Source organism: Odontesthes bonariensis, chromosome 13, assembly GCF_027942865.1.
Source record: "Odontesthes bonariensis isolate fOdoBon6 chromosome 13, fOdoBon6.hap1, whole genome shotgun sequence".
In the NCBI taxonomy this organism is placed as follows: domain Eukaryota; kingdom Metazoa; phylum Chordata; class Actinopteri; order Atheriniformes; family Atherinopsidae; genus Odontesthes; species Odontesthes bonariensis.
Genome location: NC_134518.1, coordinates 25,435,660 through 25,452,419, shown reverse-complemented (window position 1 = coordinate 25,452,419; position 16,760 = coordinate 25,435,660). Strand labels below are relative to the sequence as shown.

At 38.9% G+C, this 16,760-nt stretch overlaps 1 protein-coding gene across 8 annotated transcripts in view; it reads left to right on the top strand.

Moving 5' to 3' along the window:
• Positions 1-16,760, top strand: part of diaph2 (diaphanous-related formin 2) — a 366,461-nt gene that overhangs the window by 90,917 nt on the left and 258,784 nt on the right. The window lies entirely within an intron of this gene.

Sequence of the window (16,760 nt, the reverse complement as noted above, 5' to 3'; positions counted from 1 at the left end):
TTTATGTCGACCCAGAGAGTGGACCTGTCAGCTTAGCCTCTGAAGAGCTTCTATTTCATCTGTGTCAAGTCACCTGCATCCCTGAATTAAACAGTTTGGAAGCAAAGACGAGGCTGTTAAATCAGTTTAAAATGAATCACATTACTTGATAATGTATCATTCTGTTTTTTTTAACAAATGACAATTTTTATTCCTATCTTTAACCTCAAAGACATTTTCATCGCTCTCTGTTTTTATTATTTTATTTTCGGTGTTACCACCTCTAATCCACTTTCTGTCGCTCTTGATTTAACGGCGACTTTGTGTGTTAAGAGTGACGATTTGAAGTACAGTTTGAAAACTATCTCAAATCTGTTCATTCTGGATATGCAGAAAAATTGGCTGCAAACGAGAGCGTTGAGCAGAGCTTCTCACATTCATTTAGCTCAGGTGCGGCGGCAAATGAGGGTTGGAAAACCGTGGATTTGCAAAATTTGGAGAGTGGACTCTACTCTCATGTAGGACTGTAAAAAGCAGAGCATATGGCAATTCAAAACCCACCCGTAATGTTTGTGGGTATTTGTCACTTTAACTATCATCAAATGAGACTCGTGCTGTCTAACTTGGGATTGTTGTTGTAACTTAAGAGGAGGGAACCGGGTGCTAATACAGACACGACCCCTTCATGTTCAATTGTTTGCAGAGTAATAGTAAGGACTGCGTTGTGTGTCTGTGCTGTTCGTTGGAGAAACTAGTTTCTCCATTTTCATTGCAAAAGTTAGCACTCAAGCCAACTTAGAATGTGGCTGTTAATCTGCTGTCGAACTTTCAAGGGTGTGTGTCTGGCTAACACAGCAGTTGCAGGCTTTTCTTGCTGTACGAAAGAAGTTCAGTGCCTGCACTGGCAGAGCATTCGGTGATCAGAGGTGAAAAAGTAGAGAGATGGTCTCTCTGATGCTCCCTCCTGGGACATCGACATGAAACGAGAAAAAGGCTGGTTCCCAGAGGCCAGAGGATCCAACCGAAGAGAGAGAAAGAATGCAGGTTTCTTGAGATTCTTTCTTTATTTAGCTGGGACTGTGACAGCCTCTCACTTCCTTTCAGGTTAAAAGAAGCAACTGGAAGATGGATAAACTCTGAGATATTAGAGAAAAATCCAATTTAGTTCACACAAATGAACATGTATAAAATAGCACCAACATATACTTCGAATAGCGTAGTGAATTGCAAAGTAGTTAAACATCCATTTTCTTAACCCGCTCAGTCCAATTCAGATCATGGGTTCAACAATAATCTCTCTTAGTGATCGCAGATCTATGAAGCTGTGACTGGAGGAGGAAGTGGGGAGTCGAGAGCCTTTAATCTCAGAAAGGCCGACGGGTGTCTAACTGAGACGAGGGTAGCCCTGTGGGTGTTTATAACAGACTGAACCTTTGTCCAGCTTGATAAAGGAGTCGCCTCCAACTGATCGTTAAGCCTGACCAGGGAGCCCCCTTGGGTGTGTGCAGAGGGGAATGATGCGAATGTTGACTAACAGGCCATGTGTTCGTCTTAATGTCTCTTATTTTCCTCTTGGGGAAAGTGACTTCTTTTTCTGAAGCATGGATAGGGTTACTTCTAATTAATGTGAAAGTAGGTCATTAATATAGATTACAACAAATAGGAAGTCTATATCTGATTATTTTTGTACGCTGTTATCATATACTGGACGTAACCATTACGATGGTGTTGCAGCAGTGGATTCATACTTTTCTTTTTTAATTCCACCTTCAGAATAATCATCAGTTAGGTTGCTATTAGTTTGGATTCAACGATTTTCCAACCATTTAAACCCTGTATTTGACTGAAAATAGCACAGACGCATATCGAATGTTGAGACCTAGAAATAATAAAAAAAACACCACTCAGTTTGAAACTGATGCTAACAATACATTTTAAAAATGTCGGGGCTGTGGCATATTTATTATTGTGTTGGATTACCTCTTCTTTAACTGCACTCTGTGTTTGGAGACCGAGGAGAGGATTTTCTGTAGTTTTGAAAGTAAAAAGTCGTTTTCATTCTTTCTTCATATAGGATTTCAACTGCAGTTTGAGATTTTCTTTGTTTGATTATTTGCCTTTCAATATTCAAAATGTTTACAATGCTTGATAGAGCTGTGCTGCTGGCAGGTCAGTTTAGCTCCCAGAATCTCTTATCGCGGAGCGATGCTGTTGTGATTCATCTCGCAGCAAGAAGGTTCTTGGTTCTTGGTCTTAGTGTGGAGTTTGAATATTCTCCCCCCACAGTCAAAAGAAACATGCTTGTGAGGTTAATTGGTGATTCTAAGTTGACCGCAGGGGTGAGCATGCATGGATGTTTGTCTGGTTTGCCTATGTGTTGGCTCTGTGACGGACTGACAACGTGCCCGGGGTGTACCCTGCCTCCAAGCCAATGGCAAATGGGATAGGCTCCTGCCTCCCAAACCTCCCTGAATATGATTCAGCAGCTAAAGAAAATGGATGGATAGGTGGATGGAAAATTTATGAATGTGTTTTCAGAAGTTAACATTAGATAGCCTAGTTGTCTTTGAGGCTTAAAATGATTAGCAAACTATTGCATTTGGTTTTCTTTTAAACAGGATTGTAATAAACACAATTTCTCACTGCTGAGATGAGTTATCATCCCTGCAGAATGTTGATGTATTGCCACCAACTGGTCAATTGTTTGTTACCCACGTTCCACTTTTTTTGTAGTTTACAAGGCCAAGGCTGCTTTTAAAACTTATGAATAGATTCAGAGAACAAGGTTTAAATCAGTGCAATCATTCCTCAACCATTTTCACGAGAAAAGAATCTGTCCTCATGCTTTGTGTACAGCCTACAATCACTGCTTGGCACTGCTCAGAAGTTGTGGGCACAAAGGTGTGTTTAAAAGTAATGCGTTGAATATTTTTGTTAACTTCACACAAAGAACAGCAAACAGAATGCTTGTCAAACAGATCTGTTTACCCTTGCTCTGAGTTTTCCTGAATAAATGGCAGGTATGTTTTGGGAGGCATCTTGGAGAACTTGAATCAGTTATTCTGTGGATTTAGGCTCTCTCTGTTGCTTCTGGCTTGTCACGTAATACCACACTTAATATTGGCTTGTCGATTCTAAAGTAAAAGCCCGCATGAATAATGTTTTAGAGCTACCTTACAATTGGATGCAGTGTGTGCTCTTACCTGCAATCCCGCCTCTCTGTCTGCTTGCTACCTCTGTATGTATTATGTATTGATGACTCAAATAATATTAGTGCCATTTTGATATACGATAGTTAAATATAGCTTCGATTTTTAACACACAGTTAGCAATTTTAAATATTCATATATGGATTTTTATACTCTAGATTCAACACACTTACTTAGTAAAAAAGTTAGACCCAGTACTTTGCCTAATTTAGCCTAGAACTCCTGTCTGTACAGTGAGATGAAAGTCTCACTAACAAAGTGTTGTTGTTCCTCACTGTGAGTGCTTACCACTGCTTTTTGTTTTTCCTCTGATATTTGTGTTGCCTGCTAATTTGCTCCCAGAGGCCTGTGTTTGTCTAATAGTTTAATTGGCTGGGCTGCACACCTGTTTGGCAGCACAGGTGGCCATGGGGCCATTGTGCTGGGGGCATTATCTCACAGGCAGTCCCACACAGGTGTGTGGCATGCCGCCTTTGCAGATACACCCACAGATGGCATTGCCTGGAGCGTCCGCTGCCTTTCTCTGTCTCCACTCTCTTCTCCTCAGCTGCCATGTTTTTCACTTCTCTTTCTGTCAAAATTTCCCCAGCCAGTTATTTATCCTCAACTTCCCTCTTCGCCTTTTACTTTTGTCATTTGGATACTTGCTACTTAATTTAGAAGCGTCAGATTGACTTGGCACTTTTCATTAATTTCTTAATCCACTCAAATGAAGCGAGATGCCAACTCACAGAAAATTGCAACGTGTCTTATATTCTCATTTAGAGGGAAAGAAATGTGCCGTCTCAGCCCAACTTTCTTATCATAATTCATTTATCTTCATTCTCTATTTTGTCTATTTGTAAACTGTGATTAGATCCATTTAAAAATATATCAACTGAATAGCAAAAGCACAATTTTCCTTTCACAGTTACCAAAGCAAAATGCATCTCAGGCTGTCCAAACATAGATTCTTATCATTTAGATTTTGTATTTTTGCTTTACTGGCATGCAATCCTCCTGTGAGAATATTGCTGTGAATTTTGGCTTCCCTCGTGCTTTGCTGACGATTAACCTGCTAATGATTTGATGCATGTAAAGATGCATTTGGATTTTCTTGTCCAACGACTGTGCCAAGACAATAAGTAATCTGTCTTGTCATTTGTTCTGCTTTACTTTATCGTTTTTTTAGTTTTTCTTTTAGTGAACACTTACGATGTGATTTCTCTTAGAGATTAACAAAGCATTCCATTCGGACCGAACTCAAGGTCTTACATCTTTACATTACTACACATAGCTACATTTCTGTCTATAGATATAAGCACAGATCAGCCTGAATTCCCCCTTTTTTTTTTAAAATCAGACAACTGACTTGCATATAAAAAACTGCATTTACGTACTGTATGATACATACAAGTCCGTCACTTCTGAAGGCCGCAAACCTCATGTAATGGCTATTCAACCAGCTTTAGTCATTAACTCCTTTACCTGGACCGCCATTTGCCTGTGGAGTGCAGGTAGAGGCGTTTCTGTAACAGCTTCAGCAGCTGGTGATTTCAAGGGTTTCTCTACAGTTGAACATGTCCGCAGATGGTCTGAACGCTGCCACAGATTCGGTGACTCTCTTCCCTCTCTTCCCTAAAAGGGGTGTGCATTTGATCTTGTTTGTGCTTTCTAATTTTCACAGTTCAGATGTCAGCTTTTAAACTATTTTTAATCAAATGCTGCCAAGCTCGGTCTTCCCTCCCCGTATCACTCAAAACATCACAGGAATCTTAATATGATATTGGAGCTACATGTCTCCTCTTCTTCTTCTTCAGCTGCTGCTTCTTCTTCTTTGTTTTTTTATGGCCACTGACTACAACCCGGGCAAGCAGAAAAATCTCCATTTTATAAACTGTACTTTAGTGTAGGCTTCAATTTTCTCAATTATGCTCCGTCACTGAATCGATTAGAATTCTCCACGACTGCGTTAAGATAAATCTTAGAATCGACACGCCTCAAAGTTTTAATGTAAAAATGAAAGAGTGGTTTTAGTGGTTGTGGGAACAAGAGCACCCATCTGCTTCCCAGGCTTTTGAGTTCCATATGCTTAGCCCGCATCGTTCTACCGTATGACTATAAAATCCCAACAGTAACTTCCATATTATATCTGCCAGCTTTCAAATACCTTAGACATATTTTAGAAATATGAAACTGGGCTCCTAACTTTTTTATCTTGTGAAATCTTCATGGTACAAGTCAGGCTTCTTATCCAGAGCATTATCTTGTGGGATCTTTTTGTGGAAACGGGAGACATTCGCTGACACCAGATTTTCTCCCTTTGTGTACTCAAGGTGTGGGCTGTGGAAAAGATCTTGCTGCTCTGCCACACAAGGTATCTCTTGTGTGTCTGAATCAGTTTCACCAGCTTTTCTCAGCTGAGTGCTTGAAGCTTAGAGCAGAGGGTAGCACTGAATAATAGTTATGGGCTTCTTGGTAACTTTTGAGTTTCTATGTTTGCTACCATAAATCTTTGCATCCTGTTTCCTGTGTTCATTGCCCCAAAGCCCTGCTTTATCGGGCAATGAACAGAACACACTTTTACTACATGGCCTAAATCCTTTCAATAATTAATATTTGTTCATTCCCTTTTCTCATTACTCATATACAAAAATTGATCTCCGTCAAACTCTCACATTTTAAGATAATTAAAATCTTACATTGAGGTGCAGATGCGAGAAAAGCATTACCAAATTCAACACTGCATTTATGCTCACATTAAACGTACTGCAATCTTACTAGCCTCCTGAAAGACCCTGTACAAGTAAGATGAGATAATTAGGTTGAAGAGAAGCTGAGCTTGTTCTCCACCTTTTTGAAATTTAAGTGCTGTAAATGGATAGATTGACATGATAAATAGTACTCTGGAAAAATGGCTGGCTGAGACCTATAAGCACAAAATCTCAAAGTACACTGTGTACCATGGGCTGCATATCAACTGTTCTCATTGAAAAACTCTTCTCCACACAATATCTTTGATGTCGTTGTCTTTATATATTTTTTTGTTCTTGGCCTGTATTTCAACTGCAGGAATTTCCCCCTGAGACGAGCGACTTTTTGAGTTGTACTTTCGCTGACCCCTTCCATTTCTACAGCACACACCCAGAATTACATTAAGGGGTATGTTCCCCCCAAAGTACTCTCAAATCTTAAAAGATTCTATAGATTTTGCAAAATTGGTGAAACTTGCAGCAGCTTTTTTGAATGGATGTTAACTCCCATTGTTAAATTTTCACCCTTAGTCATCTCATGTTTACTATCCACCAAAGCTTGTGAAATCTGTTCAGATTTGCGTAGTATGTGGTGTTTAGCCTAGTTAAAAAATTTATTTGAAGAAATCAGCTAAATGAACCAGGTTTCTGATTGTTTGAGTGGAAAGAATCTGAAGCACAAAAGTGTCACATCGCTGTTTCATATGATGCAGTTGAAGTGCACTACCACCGTTTTTACTTTAGTATGCAGTTCCTTCATTTCCATTAACTTTAAATATCAGTGGAAACATAAGAAGCTGTGTTCTGAAGGAATTATTTGAGTTTATTTAGGCAAAAAGGACTATGTAGGTTGATCAAAATGCAACCTTTGTCGATATTTGCTGGGTTTCGCTGAAACAGTTGAGTGACTTTTCCACATCTGCAGCTCAACACCATGATTGGTGACCTTGATTAGTTAGATGTGTTCCTCCTGTGGAGCAAGTAGCTAAATGGCTACTGGGAAAACAAACAAACACAAACACATTGATGTAATTGATTGCAATTAAATTATGCGTATTTGAAAAGTTACAAATCCAAGACAATTATAAGGTGCCAAAAAAAAAAGCCATGACATTGGCATAAAAGTTTTTGAAAGAGGAAGCAGGAACTGGTGCTCTGGTGTCCCTGACTCTTCCTCCCTTGGCCCTTTTCTGTGTTGTGTGTATAACAGCCAATTAGCACCAGCACAAAGGAGCAGGTCCATCTGCTCTTTTTCTGTTGTGACTGTTGAAGCCAGTATGAACTTGAAAATGTCTCACAGGCTGTATATACTCCCTTGACAGCTTAGGCCTAAAATCTTGTCTGGCACTGACACAGTGCAAATTGTGTCTCTAAGTGAATCTGCAATGAGATGACACTATCACGATGAATAATACCGTTTCAGATCTGTCATTTTCCACGTTAATATGTCAAAGTGAATCAAGTGTGGATCATTTTATCCTGGAAAAGCTAAATCAGACTCCATGTCCAACTTATTTTCTTTTTAAAATGTAACATTTACATATAAAAAGATGTTCTTAGTAAGGTTTAAAAGGATGAGCCTTTAAACTATATGGATCAAGCACACTGTATTCCCTTCTTATTCCAATGATTATGGGGAAAAAAAGGAATTTGATCAGTGATGATCATGTCTTAATATCCTCCATGAAGGACAGAAAATCCAGAATATTTAGTGGCTGTTCCCACTACAAAGAAGCAAGTGATAGTGGGACAGTGGGGTGATATTTCACAGGAATAATCTTCTCTTCAGATTATAAGTGTTATTGCAAACCACTCTCACAAACTGCCCTCCTGGATAGTGTATTGGTAAGATTGCTGCCCTTCATGTGGGTGACCGGAGTTCAAATCCTGACCTCCCTCTGCATGAAAGGTACTACTTCCAGTAGGGGTCCTTAGGCAAGACCCCCTTACGCTACCTGCCTACCGTGGATATGAGTGTAAGTTCGCTTTGGATAAAAAGCATCTGCCAAATGCATGAACATAAACATTCTGTTGCTATCGAAAATCATTCACGAGTCCATTTTTGTGTCAAACTTTTCAGGTTGATACAATAATTCTTGTTTTAAAACAGAGAGCCTTACTAAATTGTTCATTTTGGTATGGATGTCATGTCACGTCGACAACGGACGTGTTGAGCAGTCAGAAATTAGCAATTTAACTGGTTTTTACCCTTGCGGCTGACTTCATAGTTGATGTTTGCCCTTCTTCCTTGGAGACGATGAAAATGATTTTGGAGGCAGTAATTTCCTTTATAGTATATTTTAAGGGTGATGACTATTTCATTTTATGACACCATCTGTTAACCTCCAAGATAGCCATGTCTTTACAGCCCCTGAGTGACGCATAAATAATTTAGAAACGTCTTATTTAAATGTCATATTAATTTAGTGGGAACTTATTTTCTATTATTGGAAATAATTCACGTACAAAAAGTAGATGTCAAATAAATCTCTCGATAATCGTCCTTTGTATCTCTGAACATCATTCCTTCAAGATGATGGTTTATGTTTTGGAACGTATATCTTTGAAAACAAATCAGTCGGGACAGAGTGGATCTTTTAGTCTGAAAAAAATCACTGGTTTACTCACAAACTAACTAACTAACTGTTTACTTTGTGGACCATAAACCAGAACACCCTGTAAGCTGCATCCATGTTTAAATGCTGATGAAGCAGAAGATATTTAACCACATACAGACTTCTGCCAAAATAACCTTTTACAGTCATGTCTTAAGATCCTTTAGCGGTACGTGGTGTACTTCTTTTCAGAGACTCCCTAAAATCTGGTGATGCAGCACCTTCCCACGGGGTTATGTGAAAAAATATGGACACCATTTATTTTTGGTTTAGAGTGTAAATGCGGTGAAATGTTGGTGATTATGTTCAAGTTCAGTGATTTTATTGCTCCACTCTGTGTGTGTGGCTGCTTTCTTTTCACTTTCTTTTCACTTTCCTACAATCAAGCACAAGACAGGAGGGGACGAGTTTAAAAGGCAGCTTTACAAATTGTAACTTCTTATTTTACATTCAACAAATGCCTGAACAGGAAATCACTGCAGTCTGCTCAGAAGTCTTATACTGATGCGTATTAGTTTCTGCTTTCATGTCAAAAGAAAATTCTTCTTTCCTCACCAACAAAAGTCACGTTGTGATCCAGTATAGGGCTGGGCGGTATGGCCTAAAATGTATACCCCGGTAAAATTTGAGCCACTGATGGTATACGGTATATATCGCGGTATGGTACTTTTGTATATAAATTACAACAGAACAGTTTCTCAGTGGTTACCATAGCACCAAAGAAACACTTTCAATCAGGATGTTTGCAGCAATATTAAATTAAATGTATTGTGCAAAACAGAAAACACAGGAAATATAAAAAATATATACGTTATATTTATATTTAAAAAATAAGAAAAGGTCAATTTCCTCGAATAAACTCTGTGAGAGAAAAACCGCTGCCTCTTGGATAACGTAACTTTCATAGGCGCCTTCCACTTATTCAACATGCTCAAATATGCGTCATGTTTCAGACACCCCATTTGTGCATATTAAGCTAACTTCTTGTTAATACGATAAGTTTTTTATTACTTTGCATGTCTTCCAAAAGAGAAAATAATCAGGATTTTGAGGATGTTACCGTTACACACCAGCTGAGACGCAGGGTAGCAAAATATTATGGGCTTGAAAACGAAACTTAGAAAATCGGCTCGGCGCATGCGCAAAACCACAAAGTAGTAAATCTCGACAAGTAGGAGAAGTCGACAGAACACCGGCTTTGACTCGTTTCATATTCCGGAGCATGGTTAGCCCGCAGGTGGTAAAACAAATTACTCGTGTTACCTTGTCTTGCGATTACTGTCGCCCGGCATATCCAAGCGGATGTTCAAAACTTTGCATTACTGCCGGACTCATGAGCTATTGCGGTATAAGGTATGGCAAAAAAATCTCTACCGTTGGTGAAAAATACCGCATAAGGCATGATACCGTGCATACCGCCCACCCCTAATCCAGTATTTAAAGTGATAGTTTGGAGTAGATTCACCCTAGGGTCATTTGAACCGTGACATCCAGCCAAGTAGCCCACCCGAAGTTTTTCCAATCTTGGCTGAACATCAGCTGAGTTACTGAGTTATCCCGAATAGCTTAGTACAAGCGCTAATGGAACCTAGCAGTATCTCCAAAATTACCACACTAAAATCACATGCCATGACACCAAACTTCTACAGTAGTACAAATATGGTCTGTACTCACAGAACGATGCATTTGGAAGTTTGTACATAGTCCAGGAGTTTATTATTATCAACACAAGCCTAATAGCTTCTCTGCTGCTAAAGCTGCGTCGACGTCACTTCCTTGATCTGGGAGCTTCAAAGTAAGATGAGGGTTGATCTACTACTGTAGACAACAAAGTATATGCTATATTCTACATGAATTTTTATGAATTTTTATGTTGTAGAGTTGTGAATTTATTTTATCAATGGAGAAATTGAGCAGCCTTGCTTTGTGGTAATTTTGGAGATACTGCCAGGGTCCATTAGTGCTTGTACTAAGCTATTCAGGATAACTCAGTAACTCAACTGATGTTCAGCCAAGATCGAAAAAACTTCGGGTGGGCTACTTGGCTGGATGTCACGGTTCAAATGACCCCAGGGTGAATCTACTCCGAACTATCACTTTAAGAAAGCTGTGATGCTGTTCTGATGACAATAATAGCACAAATTGTGGTGCGCACATCCTGGGAACTGTACAGCAACACCATTCATATTCATCGACTGTAAAATCTGCAAGCAACAAAAGATTGAACAAAATGGTAACACGACATTGAGTTCTGTCACAGATACTTTCCTTTGCATTTCCCTCTCCTTAAAAGCTGAATGCCGTCTTTACTGAGCCCGTTATAGTATCTCAAATAAATATGTAGAAATTAAACAGAAATAAACACAGTATATATTAAAATTCTGTTTTAAAAATAAAAGACATGAAATGTTGTGTTGGATTGAATTCTTAGTGTTGTTCAGTGGATTATTACACATTTCAAGTGTAACTCGCACTGTGGGGGGCGTTTCAGAGTATCAAGGAATCATGGTGTGCTTGTCAGCTTTCTGCATCTAATATTGGATTTTATTCTAACAGAGATATCCACTCTTCACTGTCTCATTACACTTGCCTTCATGCACGCACAAAAGCAAACTCTTGCATACAAACACCCTTATCTCCACATTTATGCTGCAGATATTTAGTCAATGTTAAAGCCACATTATGGAATCAAGCTGTGACTTCCGAACCAGCAGATCCACCAGAAGTTCAAAGTGCTCCTTCTGAGTGCTGAGCTTCTCTGGTTCCTTTCCCTGCTCGGCTGCACCCGTAATCACATTTTTACATTGCTGACACCAGTTACTTAGTTAGTTCCTGTGACTGCAATATTTTCCTAAGCAGAAACATCAAGCAGCAGTAACTTGTGAGTCGTTTCTTTGCTTTTTGTAAAAGTCTTTTTTTAAAGTCTACTTGTGATATTATGACAAATAGGCTTCAGAGAAACTAGTTTCTCAAACAGAACACATGGCCATTAGTTGTTCTTTCTGGTGATGAATGACATTTAAGATCTCTGTCAGCCAGCAGGAGCCACAGACCTGAGGTATTATTAGGAGAGCTAAGTGGACTGACAGCATTTATGGAAATTGCTTGTTAGCCAGAGTTACATATGGAACATATCTGCTGCTGCTTCTTCTTCTTTTTTAGGGACAGAACAGGTCAATTATTTTATATCTTTGTTTAAATTCTGAATGCAAAGAATGTTTCAGAACTTTTCAGTAGTTTACTTTCAGTATACCTCAGGTCTATCATATCAATCGACAACCCCTTAATGTTCAATTCATGAATAAGGATTTCAAAAAAGAAAAACAACTTAAGGACTCTGGGGCTCTGAATGATTTACGTTTCTTTGATATTCTCTGGTTAGAAGCTCTCTGTGTGTGTGTGTGTGTGTGTGTGTGTGTGTTGGTGTGTGCTGTGTTTTCGTCTGCTTTTGCTTTAAATCATTTCATAAGGGATCTGCTTTCAATATTAGATTATAACAACTTTCAAAAGTTTAGCAGTTGCCACATTAGTGAGTCATTCATGTTGCTTTACATTAAACTGGCAGTTGCAGGGTGCCTCTTTGCATAGAAGGTGATGGTGTATGCTAATGAAAGTCTGCTGGTCCAATAGCAACAGGTCTAACTCTGGAATCCACAGACACTCTACACCAATGAGCCAAAACCTCATGATTCACAGATGAAGTTGCATTACTTATCTCACAGCCGCAGCAAATGTTAAGGGGAAGGGGAAATTTGCGGGTGTAAATAACAGAGACGTTCAGAAGAGCTGAAACAGTATGACAGGATCACTGATTTAGACATCTTTTAAACAAGGAGGGTTGTGATGATGGGATTCAGGTTTGCAGTGGCAGGTTTCTACAGCAGATCAACAGAGCAAATCTCCACATTTGTCAGGGCGATATACTCGAACAGGTCTGTTCCAGGATAGCTCCATCTCTTGATAAGTTCTTAGTTCTGGACATCAGAGGTCATCCTCAGAGATCTTTGTGGACTCTTGGGCTCATCAGTGTATTTTACAGCTTATGAAACGGAAGCTAAGATGCTAAAAGTAGTATAAAAACACATCCGGACTTTTTAAGGTTCTGGACGAAAGAAATGCCTTTTTTTGTGTCTTCTACCATGTAGTTTACAGAGAAGCTTGTGAAATCTCCCAACAAAATTATTCGTCAACAATGTAGGCCAAGACAGGTATTAGTTCTATGTCTGTAGTAACATGATACATATTGTTCAAACACACAGCTCTCTTATCTGTTGTTACCACCATTAAAACGTAGATATTATAATAGATTTTTAGCTAAGGTATCATATAATTTGACTCTTCTGAAGAAAATATGTTTTCCGTGTTTACTGTGACCATTTAACTCTATTTGTGACTCATTTGCTCAGAGTTTATCCTTCCCAAAGACCAGATTTCTGCCTGTACGTTCACTGGCAAACTGTACTTTGGTTCCAATGTTGGTTTTGAACAGCAAAGATGTTTTCATGCTGTGCTTCACTTTTAGGTCAGATCTGTGCAACATCTCTTTGCCTGCACGTCCTGTGAAATTGTAGGGCTTGTTGGAGTGATCTTTTTCCATTAAACATTACCTCGAAGGCTGAATTTGCTGAGAAGGCCAGTACTCTTCAAATTGGCAGTCACATGGAAATCTTTGCCATTCATAGAGGATTTTTCTCAGAATGGAAGGATTTCTTTAAAATGATTTGGATACATTTATAAATCCTTTTGCCAGAGTCATAAACATCATCGTCAAGCTTATTTTTCTAACAACCTTTTAGCGCTCTGTAGATCTTGGCGTGATGACAATTTTCTATTCAATAGCAAAGAGAACATCAGAGCCTATATGTCAAGGCTTTGAATGACTCGTTCTAACCACTCACACCTCATCCGGAACCTCAGATGTTGATTTTAAGGTGTGATGAATGTTGATCTATTTACTTTATCTTATTATCAGGTTATTCAGTTTGTTCAAAGAAAAGAAACTGAACTGTTTGATCAAATTATGGAGTATACTTACTTTTTGATGAGTCGGAACGTTGTTAGTGGTTAGTTTTTGTTGATTTTAATAAAAAAAAAAAGTTACATCTATGAGTAGTTATTCATTCATATGATATGCCCTATGCATTATAGCCATTTCAGGTTGCTATTAAATTGATTAAAGTGTAATGTAGCTCCACATTTAGCATGGTGAATCACTAAGCAAAGGCTGGTGGTGCTGGGTTTCAAGCTATATTGTTCAGGGTCCATTTGTTGCATCAGTACATCAGACCTCAATTGGAATTCTTTAGCTCTGAATAGGTCAGTAAACCCACAGAGGGACAGTTGTATAGCTCGGTGTGTAATACAATATGAATCACATCGTACTCGCACAGATGCTTTCAGTAACAAAGCTCCTCACCTAGCCCTAATAAAGTAATAAAACTGGTTTATAGACTGAAATCGATGCTTGCACAGGCCATCTAAACACAAGACCCGCGATCAGTCAAACAGAGGGTGAGACGGAGTAAGCCTCTCACCGATTCTGTCGAGTCATATACCAACAATTCCAGTGCTCATATTTGTCGGACTCTGCAGACACTTTCTATTTTATTTTCCGACATCTTTGCCAAAATAGTTTGCTCTCTGTCTTCGCACCATGCAATATTCACTATGACCCCTTGTGTTCCCTTGAGCTTGACATTGAACACATTAAGGAATAGCACTTGTTGAAGAACTGCTTTGACATCTTTGTATGGTGACAGTTTTTGTAACTTATTCATCTCATGACCTCTTTTTTCACTTAAGTGGAAGGTCTACCATACTCGGTGAGTTATTTCAACACTATCTGAATTAATAGTTATGATGGCGATGGTACCAGTTTTTACTCAAAACAGGCTCACCATTGACTATTAAAATGCTGTAAAAAATATGAACAGATATGATTCACATTCGGGTGTACATGTCATATTCCTTTATGGTGGTTTGGTTGTCACCCCTGACTTTTATACTGCAACAAGATGGACTGTTTCTCACAGTGTCTTTGCATACATTTGCCCTGTAACCTGTCCTGACTAAACATCGGATGGATGGATAGATTCTTAATTTCTTATGGCAGCGTTTGCTCTTGAATGCTCTATTTGGAAGGAAGTGCGAGTTTGATGCACACATCAAACTTTTTTGTAAACATCTTTAATCCCTCATGTTTTGGGATAAACTGACACTTTCAAGGATTACAGTTTATAGCTGCTAATATAACTACATCATAATTGCGCTTAGCCCGCAGAAACAACTCAAAATAATAATAAAAAACTAAAAAGGGGGAAAAAAAATTAAATTGCTTCCTCTCGTCCGACCATTAATTTTTCATTTTGCCTCCGGAATATACATGATTGCAGAAAGTAACGCAATTTGGTGGCACTTAACTAGAGGATTAAAGCCATCAATATTATATGAACAAGTTCTCCCCCAAGTTAATGAAATTCTTGGATATATGCCCATATTAGGAGACGAGACTAATAAGGATGGGGTTTGATTTCTTCTTCTTTGAGTGTAGAAGTACGTCACATATGACCAAACATGGACTTTAATCACATCCACAATAAACATTTCACCATCAATCATCTTTAAAATCAAGCGCTATGCTTGAGAAAGCCTCTTATGACACTGCCAGCTCCTTTAGCTTTATTGATACTGCTCATATTTTGGAATAAAAAAGGTTTTTATGAAGGAGAGTATAGTTATTTGTGTTAGCGTTGGCAATCGTTTGCACTCTATTGAGCCACTGTCTTTAATTAGCCGAGAGGGTGTGTTCATACACTTTTAAAACAAACAATATAGATGTACTAGCTCATATTTATTGGGTATGTATAAGGCAGACTGCAGAGGACCTTAAGGCATCCAGGAGGGGACAGGGAAGGATAGGCTGCCTGGGATGCAGAGAGGACTCAAAACATTTAGTGCAATGAAAGCCTCAAGGAGGCCTGTATTATGTTGCAACCTGCAGCAAGACTTACATTTTTTTAAGAAAAGATGACAACATTCATGAAAAAGTCCCAGTCCCTGTTTTTTTTCTTCCTTTCTTTCTGTTTTACACGTCCATTCTGTTTCAGTCGAACAGTAATACTGAGAGTATAAACTTGGAGCTGAGAATCACACCAAGGACTCATTGCCTAGGGCGTTTGTGCTCATGCGGTATGCACCCTAACTAAAATCTGGGTACCCCAACAGTGATCTCCTTTTAGTTTATGAAAAATGAATGCTATAAAATTCTTCGAGAGAATAACCCTAAAGCAAGCTGCGTACTCAGCATATACTGTTATATCTGGACTTCACTGCCATAACCAATTTTAGTTTAATGCTAAGCGTAAAATGCTAATTAAGTGAAGCCGCCATTTGTTCTTGGAGCAGAGGACAACATATTCCTCTCTGAGCTGTTCCAACACCTCGCCGGATGTCACACCCTTGAATCTTTTAGTGGAGTTATGCTCTCCACAAATATTGGTCCCATTTCCTGCTCTCCGAAGAGTGACATTACCAACGTTACTAAGAAGCATAAACAAAGATTGCAGACTTATTTGTGTTTTCTCAGCCATGTCAGCTTCTTTCTCTCTTTGTTGTCCCACTTCAGTATCACAAAGATATCCCACCGCATTATTATTTCTTCACTAAACCCGAGACGGTTTGTTCTTTTCTATCTTCCATACCCTTCAGCATGTGCAAAGTACATGCTCCAAAGAAACTATCAAATTGGAAAGCTCTTGGTAAAGCCCTATTTATCAAGACATTTGTGAATATTATGGTGTTTTGTTTTTATTAGGAGAACAGATCATCTTTATACAACACAATATGTACTAACAAATTATAAATTGGCTGTGTTTGTCTGCTCGGAAAATTTGAGTAATGACGAGTAGAGAGTTGCCGGTGAGTTCTAATTTAGTCGCAGATTAAAGAAATACCTCACCTCAACGTTGCTCGCTGCCTCAGGCGAATGCATCTCATCCTTAATTGAGGGTCTTTTCCGACTCACTGAATCAATGCAAACGGTTTTCATTCTCAAACCATTATTATTTCAAATCATTGTCAAAAAAGCGGGATAAATCATTGACTTATGCCCCGTTAATGCTGGAAAATTGCTTCATGCATTTTGCATCATTGACAGTTGTGGGCCCGAAAACAAGTAATGCTAATAACATAATCTGGCTGTGACCACTCTGTCGACCCCCCCCCTC